Consider the following 10,215-nt stretch of genomic DNA (forward strand, 5'->3'; position numbering starts at 1 on the left):
ACCATTTACACCGCCATGAATACGGAGACACCATTTACACCGCCATAGATACGGAGACACCTTTTACACCGCCCTAGATGTGCAGACAGCTTTTACACCGCCATAGATACGGAGACAGCTTTTACACCGCCCAAGATGTACAGACAGCTTTTACACCGCCATATATACGGAGACAGCTTTTACACCGCCATATATACGGAGACAGCTTTTACACCGCCCAAGATGTACAGACAGCTTTTACACCGCCATATATACGGAGACAGCTTTTACACCGCCATAGATACGGAGACAGCTTTTACACCGCCATAGATACGGAGACAGCTTTTACACCGCCCAAGATGTACAGACAGCTTTTACACCGCCATATATACGGAGACAGCTTTTACACCGCCATATATACGGAGACAGCTTTTACACCGCCCAAGATGTACAGACAGCTTTTACACCGCCATATATACGGAGACAGCTTTTACACTGCCATATATACGGAGACAGCTTTTACACCGCCCAAGATGTACAGACAGCTTTTACACCGCCATATATACGGAGACAGCTTTTACACCGCCATAGATACGGAGACAGCTTTTACACCGCCCAAGATGTACAGACAGCTTTTACACCGCCATATATACGGAGACAGCTTTTACACCGCCATATATACGGAGACAGCTTTTACACCGCTCTAGATATGCAGACAGCTTTTACACCGCCATATATACGGAGACAGCTTTTACACCGCCATGAATACGGAGACACCATTTACACCGCCATGAATACGGAGACACCATTTACACCGCCATAGATACGGAGACACCTTTTACACCGCCCTAGATGTGCAGACAGCTTTTACACCGCCATAGATACGGAGACAGCTTTTACACCGCCCAAGATGTACAGACAGCTTTTACACCGCCATATATACGGAGACAGCTTTTACACCGCCATATATACGGAGACAGCTTTTACACCGCCCAAGATGTACAGACAGCTTTTACACCGCCATATATACGGAGACAGCTTTTACACCGCCATATATACGGAGACACCTTTTACACCGCCAGAGATACGGAAACAGCATTTACACCGCCATGAATACGGAGACACCATTTACACCGCCATGAATACGGAGACACCATTTACACCGCCATAGATACGGAGACACCTTTTACACCGCCCTAGATGTGCAGACAGCTTTTACACCGCCATAGATACGGAGACAGCTTTTACACCGCCCAAGATGTACAGACAGCTTTTACACCGCCATATATACGGAGACAGCTTTTACACCGCCATATATACGGAGACAGCTTTTACACCGCCCAAGATGTACAGACAGCTTTTACACCGCCATATATACGGAGACAGCTTTTACACCGCCATAGATACGGAGACAGCTTTTACACCGCCCAAGATGTACAGACAGCTTTTACACCGCCATATATACGGAGACAGCTTTTACACCGCCATATATACGGAGACAGCTTTTACACCGCCCAAGATGTACAGACAGCTTTTACACCGCCATATATACGGAGACAGCTTTTACACCGCCATATATACGGAGACAGCTTTTACACCGCCCAAGATGTACAGACAGCTTTTACACCGCCATATATACGGAGACAGCTTTTACACCGCCATAGATACGGAGACAGCTTTTACACCGCCCAAGATGTACAGACAGCTTTTACACCGCCATATATACGGAGACAGCTTTTACACCGCCATATATACGGAGACAGCTTTTACACCGCCATATATACGGAGACAGCTTTTACACCGCTCTAGATATGCAGACAGCTTTTACACCGCCATATATACGGAGACAGCTTTTACACCGCCAGAGATGTGCAGACAGCTTTTACACCGCCGTAGATACGGAGACAGCTTTTACACCGCCATAAATGTGCAGATACTGTTTTGGGAACCTTGCAATTCGCAACACGCTGCATTTCCTGGAACTGTTTAAGCACTTCTTAGTTATTTTGTTACTCACATTAAAAACTTTTTTCAAAAGGTTAAATCCAATTTTCCAACTCGTTGAGAACATTGTTCGAGGGATTGCTCCGTTCGTAAGTGCCTTGCTTGATTCAAAGCGCTCAAGCCAGCCCTCCAACAGAACGGGAGGTTGGGCAACACTTAACAACATGGCGGTATCCATGGAAACGGTGCTCTCAGGTCACTGAATTGGAGAAGACACGGAAGGACCATTACCCTTCACAACACACAGAGTAGAGAACATTGTACTTTACGGTAATTCCACATATCGACGGTCCCCTGTGCCAGTGCGCATGCGCAGCCTGACCCGGAGCCAGGGATGTTGTGGGTGTTTCAACCTGTTCAATACTTGTTTGATTATTGTCGTTCCACGCTAATAAAGTGGTCGAACAAATTGAACTCTGTTCTTATTTATAATCAAACAACTTGATGCAGTCGAGTAAAGATCGTCGGTGCTGAGGAGGACGCGACTGGGTGAAAACGGACCACGAGAACGTCGACAGTGAGTTTGGATTTCTCGGGTTCTGTACCCAATCTTCGCCCCCAGGACACTGTACACACGTGTCCATCACCGAAAATAGAACGTTTACTCCAGAATAACTGTTCCTATGGCGCCGGTGGAAGCAGAGTGCCCGATCGAGGGTTGTGACTATATGGCTACACACGCAGAGGCGGCAGTGGTGGCCGCCATGTTGAGTATACACGCCACTGTGCACGTCGCGGCCCCCAGGGCGGCGAGCTCGAATGCCAAGATGGAGAAACTCAAGCGTCCCTCCATAGCACTGGCCGGAACGGGCGAGGCCTGGTCGTACTTCATAACCCGCTGGGGCGAATACAAAACAGGTACTAAGCTTGTCGGACCCAACATAGTCGCGCAGCTACTGGAGTGCTGTGAGGAGGAGCTGAGAAAGGACCTCACTCGCGCGGCGGGTCGGAGCCTCGTGGGCAGCGATGAAGAAGACGTCCTCACCGCCATGAAGGCGCTCGCCGTCCGGACGGAGAACACGATGGTAGCTCGAGTGGCCCTGTCTAACATGCGGCAGGGACACGAGGAGCCCGTCCGGTCGTTCCACGCCCGCATCAAGGGGCAGGCGGACACGTGCAAGTATGAAATGAAGTGCACCAAGGCGGGGTGCGATCAGGTCAACGACTTCACGGAAGAGATATTGCGCAACGTGGTTGCCCGTGGCATCGCGGACCAAGCAATACAACTTGACCGACTCGGTGAGAAGAACCAGGACATGCCATTAAAGGACATGATAGAGTATATCGAGGCCAAAGAGTCTGGAAAACGCTCGGCATCGCGCCTGCTTGACACTCAGAGCACGGACGCGATCAGTAGTTCGTATCGGCGGGGAAAGCGACAGAACGTCCGCGCCAGAGTAGGAGCCAGGCCGGAAAACCAGAAGGCCAAGCCCGAAGGAGTATGCATCTACTGCGGCGAGGTGGGCCACGGCAAAACGCCTCAATGGCGCGCCAGACGCGCCGAGTGCCCCGGATACGGTAAAAAGTGCCGGAAGTGTGACCGCCAGAATCACCTCGACAAGGCGTGCCTGGGCGGCCGATCGGCAAGACCCCCATCTAAGGAGACCGACGGGATGTACGACGAGCAGACGGCAGCCTTCGTCGAGCTATGCACGGTCACCATGGCCAGCACAGAGGACGAAATGCGCACGCTTCCCCTCGCTCACCACCTGTACGATGATATGTGCGATAAGTGGATGAAACGCATATCCGACCCGCAGCCATACGTCAACCTCACTCTCACCAACAAGCGCGAGGATTACAAAGCGCTGGGTTTTAACCTCCTGAAACACACCCGCGCGGTAACCCTACCCGCTATGGCAGACACGGGGTGCCAGAGCTGCCTGATCGGCATTAAAGTCGTCCAACAAATGGGCCTGAGTACCGAGGACCTCATACCTGTATCCATGACCATGAAGGCCGCAAACAACAGAGGAATTCGTATCCTCGGAGCCGTGGTAGTCAGATTCGCCGGTAACAGTGATGACGCTCGGAGATTGGAGACGCGCCAAATCGCGTATGTGACGGACTCTTCAGACCGCATCTTCCTCTCCCGCGCGGCCTGCATGGACCTGGGAATGATCTCGGACAGATTCCCGACACTCGGAGAGGTGAATCTGACGACCTCGGAATTGTGCGACTGCCCGCGACGCGCGGAGCCGCCGACCAAGCCGACCGCACTCCCCATGCCAGCGACCAAGGCCAACAGAGAGGCACTACAGTCACATTTACTCAGGATGTATGCTCAGAGCACATTCAACACGTGCCCACACCAGCCACTACCGAGAATGACCGGCCCGCCACTACGTCTTATGCTCAGTGAGAACGCGACACCGGTTGCCCATCACACTCCCATCTCCGTGGCCATACATTGGCAAGATGAGGTAAAAGCAGGCCTCGACCAGGACGTTCGGCTCGGCGTGTTGGAGGAAGTACCCGTCGGCACGCCGGTGACATGGTGTCACCGCATGGTAATTTGCGCGAAAAAGAATGGCAAGCCGCGACGCACCGTCGACTTTCAGGCCTTGAACAAGCATGCGTTCCGCGAGACCCACCACACCCAATCCCCGTTCCACCAGGCGAGACGCGTACCTAACGGGAAGCGCAAGACAGTATTCGACGCATGGAACGGTTACCATAGCGTCCGCCTACACGAGGACGACCGCCACAAGACGACCTTCATCACTCCATGGGGGCGCTACCGGTACCTATCTGCCCCACAAGGGTATATGGCATCGGGGACGGTTACTCACGACGATACGATGAGATCGTCGCGGACATTGGTAACAAGACCAAGTGCGTAGATGACACGCTCCTATGGTCAGACACGATTGAGGGGAGCTACTTCCAGGCGGTCCAATGGCTGGATATATGCGGCCGGAATGGAATCATCCTCAACCCGGAGAAGTTTGTCTTCAGCGCACCCACGGTGGACTTCGCGGGCTTTACCATCACCATGACCGACGTGCGACCGTGCAGCCGCTACCTGGAAGCAATCCACGATTTCCCACAACCGCGTAACATCACCGACGTCAGATCGTGGTTCGGGCTTGTCAACCAGGTGGCATATGCCTTTAGTATGGCCGAACGAATGCAGCCATTCCGGAAGCTCCTGAAAAGTGGAGAACGCTTCCAGTGGTCCATGGAGTTAGAGGACATATTCCGCGAGTCGAAAGACGTGATCGTACAAGAAATCGAACACGGTGTCCGCATATTTGACAAAACTAAGCCAACATGCATCGCCACGGACTGGTCGAAGGAGGGAATCGGATTCTGGTTGCTTCAAAAGCACTGCCGATGCGTGCCAGTTAGACCATTCTGCTGCACTGATGGATGGAAAATAACCCTGGTCGGCAGCAGATTTACACACGCGGCAGAATCCAGATACGCGCCCATAGAGGGCGAGGCTCTCGCAGTCGCGGACGCCTTGGACAAAGCGCGCTACTTCGTACTGGGCTGCGAGAACCTGATCGTTGCGGTAGACCACAAACCACTGCTGAAACTCCTTTCGGACAGAGCACTTGACGACATACCCAACCCCCGCCTCAGGAACCTCAAGGAGAAGACCCTGCGTTATCGCTTCCGCATCATACATATCCCGGGCATGAAGAACAAGGCGGCAGATGCCATGTCGCGCAGGCCAGTTGGCACCACGCGACCTCCACTCATGAACCTTCCAGATGACAATGCCACCATAGCGACCCACCTCCAACCAAGCACGCACACCGACGTCCTGTCCCTCCTACGCCAAACTGAGCCGGAGTATGATGACGACGTCGAGGACAACCTGGCATGGTGTGCCGCGGGCCTCGAATCATTGCGATCAGTAACATGGGATCGCGTCAGGGAAGCCACCAGCAGCGATGGCGATATGCACATATTGGAGGGAATGACAATGAACGGCATCCCCGACTCAAAAATCGAGATGCCAGAGACAATTCGCGACTATCACCAGTACCGCGAGAACATTACATCGACAGATGGAGTGATCCTATACAAGGACCGAGTAGTCATACCACCCTCACTCCGCGGCGATGTGCTGAGCGCCCTACACGCTGCCCACCAGGGCGTATCAATGATGACCGCCCGCGCAGAATCCTCTGTATTCTGGCCAGGCATGTCGGCCGACATCAGCGCCACTCGGAAAAACTGCGAACACTGCCACCGGATGGCACCATCACAGCCTGGAGCGCCACCAACTCCACCTATTCCGGTCGTTTACCCCTTTCAGGCAGTGTGCTCGGACTTCTTTGTACACAGGGGTGCACACTACCTTGTGACAGTGGACAGATACTCGAACTGGCCGATCATCTCAAAGTCGACGGGTGGCGCCGCCGGACTCATAAACCACTTACGTCGCGCCTTCGTGACGTACGGGACACCAGAAGAGCTCGCGTCGGATGAGGGACCGGAGTTCACCTCCACCGAGACCAGGTCATTCCTGCACAGATGGGGCGTACACCACCGCTTGTCATCGGTGGCCTTCCCTCACAGCAACTGTCGCGCGGAGATTGGAGTTAAGACAATGAAACGACTTATCACGGACAACACCAGCCCGCAGGGAGAACTTGACACTGACGCTGTGCAGAGAGCGATACTACAATATCGTAACACGCCTGACCCTGACACGAAGATCTCCCCGGCAATGTGTGTCTTCGGCCGCCCGATACGCGATTTCATCCCAATTATCCCCGGGAAGTACAGACCGCACGACACTTGGCATGAGACCCTGAAAGCGAGGGAGGAGGCCCTCCGCAAACGTCATATCCGCACAGCCGACACCTGGGCAGAACACACCAAACGCCTTCCGCCACTTGCTGTAGGGGACCAAGTCCGCGTACAGAACCAGACAGGATTCCACCCAAAAAAAATGGGACAAGACAGGCAGTATCGTGGAGGTGCGCCAACACGACCAATACGTGATCAAGATCGATGGCTCGGGCAGAGTCACACTTCGGAACAGGAAATTCCTGCGCAAGTTTAGCCCAGTTCGCAATGACCAGCTGCCACCCCGGTCTATCTATGATGATCTAGCAACCCGCATCACTGTACCTGCACCCGTTGTAACACCGCAACTGCCTGACCTCGACAGCGAACCCGTGACATCTGCGACGCCAACGGGGCCCACGCCGGCACTGACGTCAGTATGCACACCCCGGCGCAAGACGACACCCGTTTTAGACACGCCAGCAGCACCAGGACGAGGCACACCGAGGCGCGCGATCCTTCAGACGCCACCATCGGCCCCTGAAACCCCGAGAGCCCCATCCCCACTGGGGCCCGATGTGACACCACCAGCACCAGCGATAGGTCAACGCCGATCCACCAGAGCGACCAGCGTGCCTGCCTGGCACAAGGACTACTCCATGGAATAGTCACACGATGGGCGATATAAACTTTTGTTCATTCATTAAACTTAATATTTTCTCAGCCTTTATCTATTAACATAATAAAGACTCGGAGGGAGATAGAGAACATTGTACTTTACGGTAATTCCACATATCGACGGTCCCCTGTGCCAGTGCGCATGCGCAGCCTGACCCGGAGCCAGGGATGTTGTGGGTGTTTCAACCTGTTCAATACTTGTTTGATTATTGTCGTTCCACGCTAATAAAGTGGTCGAACAAATTGAACTCTGTTCTTATTTACAGAGGGCGGTGTCGCCACTTCGCCGCCATCTTGGTTGGCACAGGAAGTGAGGGAAGGAGATTTCAATCATTGCTCGTTCGGTAAAGCGAAAAACGATCGTTTCAACTCGGAAACCGATCATTTCACGAATTCCCTTATTTCATCACATCGATTCAGAATAAAGTTATTGAACAAATAAAATGTGCATTTGAGAGATCATGAACTCGGTGCATTTTCACGGAACAATTGTGTCCTTTTTACCCCTCAGCCCGAATTGGGCTAAGGGGTGTTGTCGTCACAGGCGTTGTCCGGCGGGCGTCCGTCAACTTTTGGTTTCCGTCGATTTCGAGGAGAACGCCTTGTCCGATTAAATCCATTTTTGCAGGGTATGTTGGGGTTGAGAAGAGGAAGGTTCCTTTCGAAAATGGGCGTGCTACGATTTTCAATATGGCCACCATCTTGAAATTGGTTTGCGTCAAGGGGCTGAGGGGTTACGCCCGCTTTGCGGTGCTATTTTTATTAATTGGTACCAAAGTGATTGAATTAAAAAAACAAACTTCATGATGGAGGATCAAAATGTTGGTCAAGTGAGTAACCCAGAGAATGTGTGTGAGTGCTGCACAAAATGCACAATTGTTATGCTATATTTAGCTAAGTTGCCCCACTATCTGGGTCTTTCGGGTCTTTTGGGTCCTCGGGGTCTTTTCCGTATTTGGGTCTTCAGGGTATTTTTGGTCTTTTGAGTCTTCTAGGTTTTTTTTAAGTCTTCAGGGTGTTTGGGTTATTTTTTGGTCTTCGGTGCCTTTTTGGTATTTTGGGTCTTCAGTGTCTTTAAAGGTCTTTGGGGTCTTTTGGGTCATCAGATCTTTAAGTGTCTTCATGGTATTTTGGGTCTTCAGAGTCTTTTGGTCTTTTAGAACTTTAAGGTCTTTGGGGACTTTAAGGGTCTTCTGGGTCTTTTCAGTCTTTTAGGTATTTTGGGTCTTCAGCATATTTTTGGTTTTTAGTCTTTTAGGTCTTTTAGGTCCGTGGGGTATTTTGGGGTCTTTTGGGTCATCAGTGTATTTTGGATCTTTTCTGTCTTTTCAGTCTTCATGGTCTTTTGGATCTTTTGGGTCCTCGGGGTCATTTGGCTCCTCAGGGTCTTTTGGGTACTTGGGGTCATTTAGGTTCTCGGTTGGGGGGGGGGTCTTTTGGATCTTCTGGGTACTTTTCCTGAAGTATTTCATATTCCAATTGAGGGTGACATCATGTCAGCTGTCCAACAAATGGGTGAAGAGCAGATATACATTCATACATACTGTTACGGCTGTGGAAATTCGCAATACACCAGAAAGGTTCCTTAGATCAGTTATAACGTTGAGCCTGGTGTTGGCGCAGTGGTTAGAGCAGCGGCTTGGGATCCAAAAGGTCCTGAGTTCAAGCCCCGTTGGGCCACTGAATTAATACACCAGGGGGTTGACTCAGCCTGTCATCCTTCCGAGGTCGGCGAAATGAGTACCAGTGTACTGGGCCGGTGTATACCCCGGTTAAAATAGGTGTACCATATCCCTGTGTCATAAGAGGTGACCAGGGTTGCGTCAGGAAGGGCATCCGGCGTAAAACCTGTGCCAAATCACAATGCGGATCATACGGATGATCCGCTGTGGCGACCCCTAACGGGAGCAGCCGAAAGAAGAAGAAGAAGAAGAAGAGATCAGTTATAACGCTAAATTTATGTGCAGATAGTTCCCCACCGTTGTTTAAAGGGCTGTCGTGTGATTCATCGGGCTGCGATGCTTTGAGATTGCCGTTTTTCTTTTCTATCGTTATTTTGGGTCACCATTGCAACAAACCTCCACACAAACAACCGCCACCACCAGCTACGCCACAACGCCAACCACGCTCACACCACCCCCACAACCACCACCACCAACGTCGCTCTCAACAACCGCTTCCGAATGGCAGAACAAAAAGCACTCGTAAAGCCTGTGGGGTTTCTTTCCCGCCTGATTCTCCCGCTTGTTCTTCCCCGCGCTTGGTGTGGGGGAGGTGCGATCCGAGTGGGGGGTCAAAGGTCATGTAAAGGAGGGGTCTGATTTTTGGGGAATAATTCCCTGGCTCCGAGCCAAAACTGACTTTCCTCGTCCCCTGCACGGCGCAGGGAGGGGGGGAGCGAGAGGACACACCCCTCTTTGGGAAACTTCCAGAAGGGAGGTGGAGCCAGAAACGGGGCGGGGCAAAGGGCGGAGCCCCGCTTTCCAAAAGGCGAACAGACGCGAGGCTCGGAGTCTCTTCTCGGTTCATGCTGGCTCGTTCGTTCTTGGTCTCGTGGCGCTGGTCACCCCTTGGGCTTCTCTTCTCCCTCCCTTCGTTTGGACCTCTTCGTTTGGTCTCTTTGTTTTGGACTTCTCTCTCTCTCTGGTCCTAAAGCCCCTTCTGCCCTTCAGTCTTTTGCTTGTTTGGTTGTGAGTCATGGAAGCACCAGCAGCAACGCCGGAGAGAGCTCGCTGACCACGCCAGGGGCCCGAGGTCAGGCGCGGCTACGCAAGGCCGTGGGGAGTCGACGTCGCAACCTGCCCACCG

This window comes from Eptatretus burgeri, chromosome 15 (assembly GCF_056783735.1).
Source record: "Eptatretus burgeri isolate ZD-2024b chromosome 15, Ebu_testis_v1, whole genome shotgun sequence".
In the NCBI taxonomy this organism is placed as follows: Eukaryota; Metazoa; Chordata; class Myxini; order Myxiniformes; family Myxinidae; genus Eptatretus; species Eptatretus burgeri.